Here is a 6,000-nt window from a genome sequence, read left to right as displayed (position 1 = left end):
ACCCAAGGTGTCAGTGTTGCTCTGAACATTCTTGTTTTGTTTTTTTTTTCTATTTTTTCCTTTTTTTTTTTTTTTTTCAGTGCTGGGGACGGAACGCAGGGCCTTACACTTGCCAGGCAAGTGCTCTTCCACTGAGCTAAATCCCCAACCCCTGCTCTGAACATTCTTAAAAGCATTGTTGATCTCTTGTGAATCTTCTTGGAGTTTACTACATTAGAGAAAACCACCCCACAAAACTCCAAGATAAATCCATCTTCTTTAGCCTCTGCTGTCTTTAGCCTCTGCTGTGGGACCATGCCCTTAAACTCTCAAGCTTCTTGAGGCCTATGGTTTGAGAGGATCCATGAGCCACACCCTTAAAATTGTTAGAGACCATTTTGTCTAATTGTACGGTCCTCTGAAGTACCATATTAGACCCTTCTGAGATCTTAACAAGGATTTTTATAGCCACACTTTTTTTTTCTCTTTGAAGTACTGGGGTTTGAACTCAAGGCCCTGTATTTAGTAGGCAAGAGCTCTACCACTTGAACCACACCCCCAGCCCTTTATACACTCTTGCTCTAGATTTAATTTTTGCTTAGAAGTTATTTTTTTCACCTCAGCATCATTTACTACCTGGACAAGCTAAGAATTTTCATAACAGCAAGTTCTTTTTTTTTTTTTTCAATAGCTCTCCCTCCCTTTAACTCATCTCTCTCCTCTTACATTTTACTAGCAGCAAGAAGAAACAATGTAGTTCCTTCAACAATGGTAGGAAATCTCTTTAGCTACATCACCAAGATCTTTAGGAACATTTTCTACTTTTCATCTCACCACAGGTAACAGTGTTGCTTTTTTTTTTTTTTTTTTTTTGCCAATATATAGTCAGGATTCAATAAGATTTTTAGGTTTTCCCATAAGCCCTCACTTGCAGCTTCCTCTAAGTCCCTCAAAACTTGGAAAGTTCTTCAAGCTTTCAACTATACTCACCTCAAAATTCTTCTAGCTTCTACTCACTGCTCAAGTCACATATTTAGGTGTTTGTTATGGCACCATGTCTAGGTACCATAATCTGTATAAATTATCAGTACTGCATAATAAATTACCCTACAACTTAATGACTTAAAACAAGCACAAGATTGGGATTGTAGCTCAGTGGTAAGAGAATCTGTCTAACACATGGGAGGCCATAGGTATGATCTCTGAGTATCCTCAGGCAGGTGCCTTCTCCCTGAGCAAATGATTCAAGACAGAAGGAACAAGCAGGAAGCCGCTGAGCCTCGTATGCCCATCTGTCATCATTTCCACTTTATTCCATTCTTTAGAAGCAAGTCACTAAGTCCAGTTCACACTCCTGTGGAAGGAATTTTGGGCCTACCTCTTGAAGAGAGCCGTGTTAAACAATGTGTGAGCATTTTAAAACAACTACACCTATCGCTCTTCTCTTGACTTTCCAGCTTCAGGGGTATAGTAGAGTTAACATTTTTCCTATCTAGAAGAAATTCCTCTCTTTTAACTTTTTTTTTTTTTAGGACTGGGATTGGAACCCAGGACTTCACATTTGCAAAGCAGGCACACTACCACTTTAGCCAAGGGTCCATTCCATTTTGCTCCCATTACTTTGGAAATAGGGGTCTCTTGAACTATTTACCTGGGCTGACCTTGATCTCAGCCTCCCAAGTAACTAGGATTACAAGCATGAGCCACAGGTGCCCAGCTTCTCTGAGCTTTTGATCTTGCTGAATTTGTAGAAATCCAGCCACTATTAATTATTCTTTCTGTATAATCAATATCTCCTTCTAATGTTCATGCTGTCCGTGTTTAAAACATTCTCTTATCGCTATTCCAATCTAGTTACCACCCTCTCTCTTCACCTGTAATTTTAAACATGGTTCCAAATTATTTGACATTCTTTCCATTAAAAGATACCCCCGTGGTAGATATTGGTGGTTTGCACCTGTAATCCTAGTTACTCAGGAGGCAGCGATCAGGAGGATTGTGGCAAATAGCTTGTGAGACCCTACTTGAGAAACCCCTCACAGAAATGGACTGGTGGAGTGGCTCAAGGTATAGGTCCTGAGTTCAAACCCCAGTACTGAAAAAAAAAAAGATATCCCCTTGTACAATTAATATCTCCTTCTGCTCAAACCTGCTTTAACAAATAGAACATGTATGGCACTGTGAACTAACGGATCCTTTTGTAGACAGGTGTGAGGGGACATGCAGTTGCCTCCTAGTTCTCTAGGCACATTGCTTCTGGGACATTTCCTCTCAGAGCCCATCATCCATCATCTTGGAAAAAGCCCCAGCCACATGGGAGAGGCCACATGCAGGTGCTCTGGGTGACAGTCTCAGATGAGCCCCAATACAAGTGATGTCACGCCAGGTCCCAGACCTGGGAGTGAAGAAATTTCTGGATGACTCCAGTTTCCTGCAGTTCAAGTCACCCTCAGCTATTGAGTCTTCCCAGGTGAGGCTCCAGATACGGCATAGGAGACAACCCATCCCTGTGGACACTGTCAAATTCCTGACCCATAGGATCTATGAGCATAAGAAAGCAGTTTTAATTTCATACCACTAAGTTTGAGTTGGCTTATTACACAGTAAGAATAACTGGAAAATCCCCTTTACAACCAACTCTGTCAAACGAGTTGTCTATTCTCATCATCTCCGTTTCTTTTCTCCCACTTTTTCCTCTAATCTGGACTCCACCTGCCATATTGTGAAATGTGGATTTGGTCTTGCTCTCTTTCCTGGCATAAAACCTCAAGATTATATTTTTGTATGCTAAGGTGATTGGTGGCCTGCAGCTTTTAGGTAGCTTCAGGAAGGAATGCAGTCATGTCTATGTAATGAAGTGTCCATAATAACCAAATAGGAAAGGGTTCCCAAGAATTACTGACAGCCAGCTGAAAGGCTGAATGTGAGTAGGTTTTCAGAGAGTGGCACACCCATGAAAACTGGGGTGCGGGGAGCTTCTTCCAAACTCTGTCCTAGCCACCTCTTCATCTGACACTCATTGGTATCCTTTGTAATATTCTTTATAACAGAGGGCTGGGGATGTAGCGCAGAGGTAGAGCGCTTGCCTAGCATGCAAAAGGCCCCGATTTTGATCCCTTGTACTATGATAAACAAATAAATAAAATTTTATTCTTTATAATGAACCAATGAACTTAAATGTTTCTCTGACTGAGGAGGAGATTGTGGGAAGCCTAGTTTCTAACCAGTAGGTCAGGAGCTTACAAATGGTGTGTCAGAAGGGAAGGGCCAGTTTTGGGATTAAGTCCTCAACCTGTGGGGTTTGACATTATCTCCAGGTAGATAGCATCAGGATTAAATTGGAGGACACTCAGCTGGTGTCTGCTATGGAATTGCTTGCTTGCTTAGTGTGTTTGGGCACACACACACACACACACACACACACACACACGTTCCTAGGAGTTTTCTGTGCTGACTTTGAGAGTATAGCAGAAACTGAGTTTGTTTTTTCACTCTACCCTCACACCACCCCTCTATCTTTCAAGCTTAATAATGTTTTCTGAAGTCAATGACTTCCAAGTTGTTAATACAATGGGCATCTTCTCTTACGCCTGATGTCTTAGCAGTATTTAATGCTATTGTCCTGTTCTTGCTTCTTGAATTACTCTCTTGGGCTGGCGGAGTGGCTCAAGCATTAAGAGTACCTGCCTTGCAGGTGTGAGTAATCCTAGCTACTCAGGAGACAGAGATCAGGATGGTAGTGGTTCAAAGCCAGACCCAGGCAAATCGTTTGAGAGACCCTATATAGAAAAATCCTTCACAAAAATAGGGCTGGTGGAGTGGCTCAAGCTGAAGGCCCCAAGTTCAAGACCCAGTACCACAAAAAAAAAAAAAAAAAAAAAAAAGAGTGCCTGCCTAGCAAGTGTGACACTCCAGTGCTGCCAAAGAAAAAAAAAGTGCTGGTGTCATAGTCATAATCTTGAATGACTCTCTTTTCTTGTTTCTATAACACCACATACCCCAGGTCACTTTTCAGACTCATTTGCAATTGTACTTTCTCTAATCAGCCACTAGATGATGGAGTTGCTCAATGCTGAGGCAGGAAGACAATGTTCTAAACCAGCTTAAGCTACATAGCAAGATCCTATCTCAAACAAAAACAAATAGCAGCTTGGTCCTGAGCCCTCTCCTCTCATTTTATATTCTCCATTCTCTTTCTATGCATATGCATGGCGTTACGGACTTTAGTTCCCATTTATATGACATTGTTTTTTGCTACCCGAGCCTGGCTTTTTTTTAACTGGCACACACTGAGTGCTATTCACTTATTTTTATTTATTTATTTTGGCAGTACTGGGGTTTGAACTCAGGCAGGCGCTCTACCACCTCAGGCTAGGCAGGCGCTCTACCACCTGAGCCACTCTGCCAGCTCCCCATCTACATGACATTGATGACAAATTTTTATCTCAAACAATTTTATCTATGAGTTTCAAGCCTTATATCCTGCTGCTTTCTTTCCATGTACTTGTGTGGGTTCCTAGTTGCATAGAGATTGACCTTGGCTAGTGTAGACAGAAATGAATATACTTCACAGAATTACAGGAAGGGACAGAGCACAGGGATGGCGGCTATGCTAAGCAGCCAGAAACAATACAGCAGAGAAGTGGCCTGGTGAGGACACCAGCACTGTTCTCAGCAAACAGGAACATGGCAGCTCACCAGAAAGTGCTGGAGCTACAGTGGATGCTGCCACCAGAAAATTGACATTGTGACATCTGGAGATAATATTTTGCTACAACTTCCATTACTGCCAGAATGCACCTGTTGTCATCGCTCCCTCTTCAAGATGTGGGCAGCTGATTGTCCAAGTATAGATCATGGCCATTGTTCTAGCTGCAAGGGATTCTGGGAAAGCAAGTCACTGGCATTTTCACATTCTATTGCAGAAGGCTGAGCTCACCTCCAATCAATTAATCATAAGGTAAGGAATTCCCCGAACATATAAATGAGTTGCAGATGACATGCATATCAAAAGAATGAAGATGTTCAATCTACATCACAAAGACACCTAACATGTCCAAGCTGGATTTACTATCTTTTTCATCCTCCTACTCCACAAGAAATTTTAAAAAAAAAAAAATCTGGTCCTCTTCCAGGCTTTTCTCTCTTAGTGAACAGAACCATCATCCACCCAGTTCCAGAAGCCAAAGGCTGGGAGTTGTCTTTGGCTCTCACTTCCCCCCCACTCCCCATTGTCAACCTATTATCTCTAGGATTTATGTCTCCACTATTCTTAATCTCCTCATTTCTCCCTATCTCCTCTGTCTCCACCCTACTTTCAAGATTCCCTCATCTCTTTAGCTGGACCACCATAAGCTACCCTTCCCTCCCTCCAATTTATCCTGCACACAGTCATCTCTCTAAAATGCTTAACCTCATCATGTCACATAAACTCCACCCAGCTTAAAACACATTAATGTCTTCCAGCGTTCTTCACACAGCCCACAAAGTCATGCTAGCCTGCTTACCTCTCCCACCTCATCCCCCCACACTCTCCCTCCCTTTGCTCCTAGCCTCATTAGGCTTTTATGCTGTGCTCCTTCCAACCAAGCACCTTTGTACATTTTGCTCCTGACTGATATAAGGCTCCTGACTGCTCATACTTTTGCCCATTAAGTCCCAGTTCAGATTTCTGTTGAAGATAACTTCTTCAAGCTAGCCTTCCCTAAACAAGCCCCTGCCTCCTAGCACTGTGTACCTTTCCTTTAGGTTACCCAATTTTTGAATTAAACATTTATTTGATTACCACCTATCTCCTTCACTAGCCCTGCAAGTCCCATGAAGGCAGGGGCCAGGTAGAGTTTTTGTAACCCAAGAGCCTACGTTAAATATCTTACCCATGATAGGGTGCTGAATAAATATCTGTTAAAATTGGAATGAATGCTATCCCTGAAGATTTTTTTTCTTTCTTTCTTTTTTCTTTTTGTGGTACTGGGGTTTGAACTCAGAGCCATACACCTTGAGCCATTCCACCAGCCATGT

This window comes from Castor canadensis, chromosome 7 (genome assembly GCF_047511655.1).
Source record: "Castor canadensis chromosome 7, mCasCan1.hap1v2, whole genome shotgun sequence".
In the NCBI taxonomy this organism is placed as follows: Eukaryota; Metazoa; Chordata; class Mammalia; order Rodentia; family Castoridae; genus Castor; species Castor canadensis.
This window is presented reverse-complemented; position numbering follows the sequence as displayed.